The sequence below is a fragment of the Triticum aestivum genome, chromosome 7B (genome assembly GCF_018294505.1).
Source record: "Triticum aestivum cultivar Chinese Spring chromosome 7B, IWGSC CS RefSeq v2.1, whole genome shotgun sequence".
NCBI lineage: Eukaryota > Viridiplantae > Streptophyta > Magnoliopsida > Poales > Poaceae > Triticum > Triticum aestivum.
The window spans coordinates 515,654,434-515,664,041 of NC_057813.1; positions in this window are offsets into that span (position 1 = coordinate 515,654,434).

Below are 9,608 nucleotides of genomic sequence, written 5' to 3' on the forward strand. Positions count from 1 at the left end.
ATGATTGTCGAGGATGAGGATGATGGTGTAGCCCAAACCCATGATTTCAAAGCACCTAGAGAACAAGTTGAAATCCCAAAAGATCAAGATGCGGCTCAGTTGATGAACTTTCTACAGATGCATCAGAATCTTCGAGATCATCAGGTGCTCATGCAACTACTCAATGATCTTGTGGAGCACATGTGGACCCACAATGGCAACAAAGGATACAATGCTTGAGTTTGGCACTTAAAATAAATTTTATCTAAACACTATATATGCTTCGTACCAACATTTGTTATTTACGTGCGATATTGTCTTGTATGATCTACGTGCATGTATTTGCATGGATTTAAGAGTCTGGATTTGAGATATGTGGATGATGGGACGAAAATATGAGAGGCCGTCCGGATGAGCCCGCAGAGTTCCCGGGCACGTCCATGGATGTATAGGGGGCGGATTTTCCATGCCGACTGTAGAATCTCTAAGGTGAGAAACAAAGTCCGGGATAGCATCTTCCCAAATCTCAGAGGATCTACTAGACCAAGATGATTTAGCTATACAATTGGCTACACTATTAGCTTCCCGAGAGCATTTTATTACTTCATACTTTGCAAATTCCAAGCCCATCTCCTTACACTCCAACAAAATTGCCAAATCCTGCACAAGGAAAGCTTCAAGGTTAAGAGCTTCAACTGCGTTAGAGCTGTCAGACTCAATGTGTAAGCCGTTGCATCCAATCTTGACTGTTAAGGAAGTACTAGCTAGGAGTATCCAAATGAGTTGAAATTTTGCACACTCCTTCATGTGCTCATATCATCCCACTCCCCCAATTTTCAGCTCCATCTAATCATCAATATGAGCACATCTTCAAATCTTTGATTCTATTATTATTTTCAGGTTGTGAAACAAGTGTAATTTATATTGCTTCATTAATTCTGAGAAATTACCAGATCATGATCCTACCCTTATAACATCTCTCCACCAAATTTGGGACCATTACATCAAGCCATTTTATCACCAATATTATTTCAAGTTTCTGGACAGAGAGGATGTTTGTGAAGCAAGTACCACTTTGGTAACTCCAAATCATATGAAATTTATATAACATGTGTGTATGTACCCATCACCTTGATACACCAAATTTCAGCTCCAGTGGCTTCTCCATGTGAGAGCATCATCCTGTTCCCTTTCTTGGACAAAATTTGCAGTTGCAAAGCAACTATGTTAAGTTGTGTCCATTTTGGATCTAATTACATAGGATGACAGTCCTTCCTTAGCTAAACACCCCAGACATATTATTTGGCTCCAATCACATCACTGTTGATCATTGTGTCACAATTAAGTTTGATACACAAAAGTTTCAGTGAAGCCTCCCTTCACCTCAGAGCTCCTTTTGCTGATCTATCAACTCCCTCAGCCTCAGTGATGCAGGGACTAATCACTAGACACTTCAGCGCAGCCTCTTGTGTCCTCTCAATGCCGGGCACAATGGTGATAGCGTCTGTGCACGCGCGCTGGCAGCATTTGCCGTGCTCTGGGCGTCCGGACGCGTCGGGCAACTCAGCCCCCGCGGCATTCGCACATCTGGAGGTGCCGACCTGACTTCCCTGACCTCACCCGTCGGCCTCGACCACCTGCCCGCTCGAGAAACCCCCTCGCCGGAGCCAGCCGAGCGCCACGGGTGCAATGTGCGTTGATTGGCTCTGTCCTTCTTCCGTCCATTTCCTCCGGTTCCCCTTGGCTCTTTCTTCATCTCGTGAGCTCCTCTACATCTCGCCACTCATTGCCACCCTTCCCGTGACGAGCACGGCCATCGCTGGAGCTGCTCATTAGCCATGGCGGGCCAGCGCTCTGGAACCCTCCTCCCCCTCTATTTAAGGCCACCTCGGTCGCGTTTCTCCTCACCTCTCATTCCCTCCCTTCCTCAATCATCGCCTACGCCACTCCTCAAAGCCCAGGATGCTCTTCTTCCTCAAATCTGGCGAAGAGCTCTGCCGCTTGGCCATCTCTTCCTCTCACTCGCTATAGCCCATCCTAGTCCCTCCTAAGTGTCTCTTCGCGCTCCTGGTGCTCTTCTGGTCCTCCTCCACCCCACCATTGCTCGGATGGTGGCCGGAATCCTCAATTCCACCGACTCCCATAACTCACCTTCGCCGAAGACGAAGATGTCGATGCCTTCCGACCACCTCCCGAGGAGCTTCGGGTACGGGCATGACCGTCGTGGTGTGCTCGTTCCGTTCCCACTGTCGCCCAACTCCACCACGACCCCTATGGCAGTGAACCATCGCCGATGAGTCGCCGTCCCTCTGTTCCCCTCCCCCTCCTTCTAAACCGGCCAGGCCGGCCCCACTGGTCAGCGACTCCACGCAGGACCGAAGGGGTATGTAAGTGGAAGCCCCCTAGTTTACGCCTTCGACGTGGCTGCCCCCTCGTTTTTCTATTTTTTCTGTTAAATTCAATTTTAATCTAGTTTGACCACTGCTTTGACCATGAATAACTCCTAAACTACAAGTCCAAATGAACTGATTCTTTTAGTATTATTTTTCTTTTGAGCTCCTCTATTTTCTGGTAGAATTTGGTATTTTTCTCTGCTGTCTAGATTTTCTGGACAGGGAAAATTCATTATGGAGTATTTACAAAATCTTTCAAAAATGTTTTCAGTAGGTTTTTGTGTGCTTGATGAAGACCAGGAGCTTTCCACTTCTTCTTGGAGCAAGGCAAGCCACACCCTCCATTGGCATGATTGCAATGCAATGCCATGGTTTAATTAATTGAACTTATTTAAAATATTACATTAGCTACATGACTTCGCGGATGGCATTTCTATGAGTTGCTTTGATCTTGCTATTGCCATGCTACTATTTGGATTACTAGGATCTATGCTTGCGGTTGATGGATATCATGTTGCCATTGGATTATTAGTGGCTAGTATAATTTTCATCATGATGGTAGCTGATATTATGTTTTGGAGTATGATTCTGGATATGATGCTTGCATGTGGATCTTAGTTGGATAGCTTGTTCTTGCTATTGGACTAGTAGCATTATTGTTCTCAGATTCAGCATGCTCTTAGTAGTTTGTTATCCTCGGAGATTAAGTTATGACTAGGTTATGCTTTGGATTATTTACTGGATATTGCCATGACTTGGATCACAGGTTAATAGACGATATCGGAGTATCAGTTAGCACCGATCTATTTTGGGGGAAAATTCCATCATTTCATTGGTCAGGTGCCATCGAACCGGGTTTTATAGTGCAACCACATTTGCCTTTATGGGAAGGCCCTAATGCGGCCTATTGTCATGTCTCTCGCCAGTGCCTCCAACGAGGGAAGGTTATGGGTGTGTGTTACCCTGGCCCGGTAAGCAGACATAACCTTATGTGTCCGTAGTGGTTGTTAGATGCCTTTTTGTCCCCGTTTGGGACCGTTTATGTTTCTCCACGACGGTGGCCATTGGATGTCACGAGTTGACATCGGGGCCACCCAGGACTGAACCCAAAGGGAGTGTTGGTTGGAGTGGCCGGGAGAGTGTCGTGGCAGTAGATTGGTTTTGTCGGAACACCGTTGGTCCACCCAAATGGGAGCAGGAGGCTATGGGTTCTGTGATGTGGGTACAGTGTGCTAACCTCTACAGAGTGTGTGTGTTTCATCTATCGATAGCCGCGTCCTTGGTCATGGGCACAAGTTCGTACTAGGTCACACCATTCGATCAACACTCACATGACGGAATAACTTTTAGATGACTAATATGTTTATGATGTGATCAATAACAGTTTGGCAGGATGCCGATGATGATGAGATGATCTTGAGGATGATAATTTAGTTTATTGTGTGGGCACGAGGTGATCATGTGGATGTTTTGATCACGAGGTGATCGAGATGGTATATTGCTTGGCCGGATAGCCAAGAGTGAGATGGTTATTGAGATCTAAGATGTTGGTTTATTAGCATTGTAGTAGTTTCATATCATGCTTAGTAGTTGCTTTCGCATCATGGTAGTTGTTAATTTAATTAATCTATTTAATGCTATGTTGTTGTCTTCCGTTGATGCTTTTGGTTGTTGTGAGATTGCAAGTGCATTTGATGTACTGACCTGGCATGTCTTGCCAGATTGCAGGTGATATTGTGATTGCTTTGTTGGTCTAGGAGTTCGCCCGTGCGAGCTAGATCGTGTCCCAGCCAGAGTCCCTTTGGCATGGAGTTCACCACCTACGTCGTTGTTCCGCTGCTAGAAGATTTCCGCTGCTACGAGTTGTTCTGCTGCTAGCATAGAGCAAGCGTAGTATCGCCGGGTAGTGTTGTCGTGCTGATGTGATCCTTTGTAAAATAAGACCCATGTATTTATCCTTTGTAATATGAGCTGATTTTTTCTATGCCAAGAAGTGTCGTATTCCAGAAGACTTCTCCTTGATCTCTGTGCTGGAATACGGGGTGTTCCATTTTCTCTGAGCCGGGGTGCCACAGAGGTTCGTACCAGAGGAGGTCTGGCGGTAGGATGCCCTAGTCAGCACGAATGGTAGAACTCGATAGTATAGAGTCTACTTGTTTGTTTCATTTGGTTGTTGCATTTGTTTGTTGCATAACATGCATATAGCTTTATTATTTGTTGCTAATGGTTTATCTTGTGAGTGTAGCTGGCATCAGTTCGGATCCAGTACAGCTCAGCCCCTGCATCCCGCCATTTTCCCCTTTCTTCGGTGTTTGGTGTAATTTCTATCCTGGCAGAGTGATGCCAAGTGATCCCGACACTGTTTGCACAAAATGGTGCTCAGGTATCACGCTGATCTCTTTCTTTTAGCCCCATCCATTGTTTCGGTGGTAGACACGCTTCTACCCCGGATCATGCCTTGTCGTGTCGTTTGGAAACCCTTAATGGTCTTAGTCATCAGAAAAGGGCAATACCGGCAGACTTAGTTTTCCCCGCTATCATATTCCTTGGACAAGTATGGATTCCTTCTGTCCGCTTGATAATGATGTGGTCGTAACGTTCGTGTTCTGCTACATGGTTACCAAGTTGGTCCAGGTTGTTACCTGGCTAAGCTAGCACTTGGTGTAGCAATGTTTACACCAACTCTTCCACACTTTGGTTCGTCCTCGTGCACCCCACCACAGCATGTTAGCTCGTAGTATCGGATATCCCATGAGATTTGTGTGCTTAAGTAGGCATGCATATTGTGTGATTAGTAGTAATATGTGATATTGCTTGTGTGTGAATTGTATGCCTTTTTATTCCTTGGTTTGGTTGAGTTGTTTTATTTGCTTCTTTTGGGCCTCGGCATTACATTATTTTTCCCCTATAAAGAGTTGCTCGTCAACCGGCGCTGGACTAAAAGAAGCCGCAAAGATATCAAAGATAAGGACACTCAGCTAAACAGTATGGGATTCTTAGTTGAGTGCATTATGTTGGAAATATCTGCTCAGTATACAAATGGTGCCATTAATCAATTATCAACAGCAAGTCCGCATCTGTTATGCCCCCTTCGCAGCAATAATGATCAAACTAGCAGGAAGATAAGGCACGCCCAAGACCCATGGTGTATTTCGGAACAAGGTATGAATTATATACAAAGTCTGATTCGGCTATGAATGCAATTGGAACTATGCTATACACTGGAAGGAAAGTCCGATGAGCTACGATCAAGGAAGACAGTCAAATAATTTTTATCATGCAAGTAACCAGACACAAAAATATTATGGGTGTGTATCATAGTATGAAAAGTTGGATATGAGAAACTCAGTCTTTCTCCACACGTTATCGAAAGAAGCTTATGATGCAAGACTCCAAAAAATTTCAGTACGATACGTGGATCGCTTTCGGTCCAAAGTACCCAGTCTTCCAATGCAAGATACCTCAGTACAGGGACTGAATGTTTCTTAACAAGAAACCAGATGGGAAGCTTCTTCTCAGATACGGAACCCAGGCTTCTCCAGCACGATACCCAGGCCAAGCTTTGGGTGTAAACTATCGCAGCTTCTTCTGCATGCTACCCTGGCAAAAATTTCGAGCAGAAGCTAAGGAGTCCTCCTTGGCAAGCTACTCAGATGGCTTCTCTCGTAAGCCACTCAGTCCGTGCCAGTACCACACTATTGCACCATCCTCGGAGACTATACAATATGGTGAGAATGTATCCCCGGAAATGCAAATCAATCATTCAAGGATACAACTATGACCAAGAAGATTTACCTAAAGAAGGATCAGCGAGTGCCAAGGCCAATAACGCAACATCAATAGTATGGATAACGACTTCCAAGGTCATTATCCCCACACCTGACAAGGAAATCTAATGAAATCTTGTCACCCTATTGTATGGTTGGCCTCAACAACGAGCTTTGTACAGCTACAAGCCCCGAGTATATGTCATATGTGTGTGGAACCAGGTCAGAAAAATGAGCACAAGTAATGGTGCCAAAATATTGCACTAACCACATTAATGGTTGCGCGAAGAATCAAAGACATATGTGGCCAAGCTATTTTACTAAGATACCCTGACAAAGAAAATCATCGGCAGAACAAGAGACCGCAAGCAAAGGTATGATGATTTTTATGCGACCATCAGGGTCCAGATACCCAGGTCCGTTGGAGGCCATGATTCCATAGGGATCCGTAAAGGCATATCCTCAGAGGCCTACTTTGTTCTACAAGGACTTTATATCCCACTGGCCCGCTTAAAATGATGGGTATACCGATCGCATGGATAAGTCAAAAGCCGAACAATCAGCTCAGACCGGGTGTACTCACAGGCGGAACCAAGTACTCAAACAACCTGTCATGAAAAGTATCTTCCCGCCAGCACCCCTGTCAGGCCAATCTCAAGATGCTCAGGCTTGAGGTACGCTACATCAATAAGTCCATACTCTTTTATGTTGGTCACGACAGAAGACAGTCGAATCCTTGTTACATACCTCCTGCTCGAGCCAAGGAAACAAATCAAGGTAAGACAGTACCACCTACGAGCAGTCAGATCCCGTTCAAAAAATGGCCATGATTTTCAGCATTGTTTGCACCCGGAAGACATGCATGTGTCTCAGCATCCCCAAGGCAGAAATACCAAGTTTTCATGAAAAAAGGAAATTTGTGCTCAAGTCCCTTGGATATCACCACAGATACAAAATAATCAATGTCCGGTTGAGAGTTTGGTATATGAGCAAAAACCTGCCAGAATGTGGGGAAGGTGAAGCAAACCACCTCGGAGCAAGGTAAGAAAATTTTGGGAACAATCAACAAAGGAAAAGGATACCCGAGCTGGAAACGGTTTCCTTAAGGTACAATTATACTTGTTCTCTGAGCAATCAAATCTTGAGGACGAGATTTATTTAGGGGGGGGGGGTTGTAACACCCTGGTTTTTGGCCCTTTCTTTTTCTTTTTGATTTATTTTGTTTTGCTCTGATTTTCTTTTTGAATCAGTTCTATGGACTTGGAACCTGGGAGATGTTCATTTCTTATCTCCCAGTTGGCTCATCATGCTCAAACTCCTTCCAAGGTCATGTCATTTTCATTCTAGCCCAACTCCATAAATCTTTTTCTTGGGTATATTCTTTTTTCTATTAAAGGAATAACCATGTCTGACCAAGGTTGTGAAGCAACCTATATCTCTGTCTCTCCAAAAATTCTCAATTAGTTCTCATATTTTTTTTGGGTCATATATTTCTCAAATATGCCCAAATTTTCCCTTGGCCAGTTCAAAAATATTCCTCCAATATTCATTCTTCATTTCTGTCCAAAATGGCACTTTGAGAAGCAAGTGTCATTTATCTTATCTTGTTTGCTCCCAAACTTTTTGGGCATTCTTTCACATCCAAATCATTGCCACATGCCAAAATTCAACTTCATTTGCCTAGTGAATCTTCCTCGGTAATGTTTCAAAGTTTCTGTTAGACAGAAGCCATCGTGAAGGAAGTACTAGCTAGGAGTATCAAAATGAGTTGAAATTTTGCACAATCCTTCATGTGCTCATATCATCCCACTTCCCCAATTTTCAGCTCCATCTAATCATCAATGTGAGCATAGCTTCAAATCTTTGATTCTGTTAATATTTTCAGGTTGGGAAGCAAGTATAATTCACATTGCTTCATTAATTCTGATAAATTACCAGATCATGCTCCTACTCTTATAACATCTCTCCACCAAATTTGGGACCATTTAATCATGCCATTTTATCACCAATATTATTTCAAGTTTCTTGACAGAGAGGATGTTTGTGAAGCAAGTACCACTTTGGTAACTCCAAATGGTATGAAATTTATACAGCATCTTTTTGTGTCCAAATCACTTTGATACACCAAATTTCAGCTCAAGTGGCTTCTCCATGTGAGAGCATCATCATGTTCCCTTTCCTGGACCAATTTTACAGTTGCAAAGCAACTATGTTAAGTTGTGGTCCATTTCTCCTCTAGTTACACAGGATGATAGTCCTTCCTTAGCTAAACACCTGAGACATCTTATTTAGCTCCAATCACATCTCTGTTGATCACTATATCACAATTCAGTTTGATACAGAAAAGTTTCAATGAAGCCTCACTTCACCTCAGAGCTTCTTTTTCTCATCTATCAACTCCCTCGGCCTTAGTGATGCAGGGACTAATCCCTAGACACTTCAGTGCAGCCTATTGTGTCCTCTCAATGCCGGGCGCAATGGTTACCGCATCTGTGCATGCGCGCTGGCAGTGTTTGCCGTGCTCTGGGCGTCCAAACGCGTCGGGTAGCTCAAACCCCGCGGCATTCACACATCTGGAGGTGCCAACCTGACTTACCTAACCTCACCCGTCGCCCTCGACCCCCTGCCCGCTCCAGAAACCCCCTCGCCGGAGCTAGCCGCCGAGCGCCACGGGTGCACTATGTACGTCGCTTGGCTCTGTCCTCCTTTCGTCCATTTCCTCCTGTTCCCATGGCTCCTTCTTCATCTCGTGGGCTCCTCTCCCTCACGCGAGTCGTCGCCACCCTCCACGTGATGAGCATGGCCATCGCTGGAGCAGCCCGTGAGCCATGGCGGGCCAGCGCTCTGGAACCCTCCTCCCCTCTATTTAAGGCCGCCCAGGCCGCCTTTCTCCTCACCTCTCATCTCGTCCCTCCCTCAATCATCGCCTAAGCCACTCCTCAAAGCCCAGGATTCTCTTCTTCCTCAAATCTGGCGATGAGCTTCGTCGCTTGGCCCTCTCTTCCTCCCACTCGCTACAGCCCATCCTAGTCCCTCCTGAGTGTCTCTTTGCACTCCTGGTGCCCTTCTGATCCTCCTCCACCCCTCTATTGCTCGGATGGTGGTCGGAATCCTCGATTCCACCGGCGCCTGTATCTCACCTCCACCAAACACGAAGACGTCGACGCCTTCTGATCACCTCCCGAGGAGCTTCGGGTACGGGCATGACCGCCATGGTGCGCTAGTTTCGTTCCCACCGTCGCCCAGCTCCACCATGACCCCTACGCTGGTGAACCATCGCCGATGAGTCGCCATCCCTCTGTTCCCCTTTCCCTTCTTCTTCTAAACCTGCCAGGCCGGCCCCACTGGTCAGCGACTCCATGCGGGACCAAAGGGGTATGTAAGTGGAATTGTATTTCAACTTTACGCCTTTGATGTGGCTGCCCCCTTTTTTTTGTTAAATTCAATTTTAATCCAGTTTGACCACTGT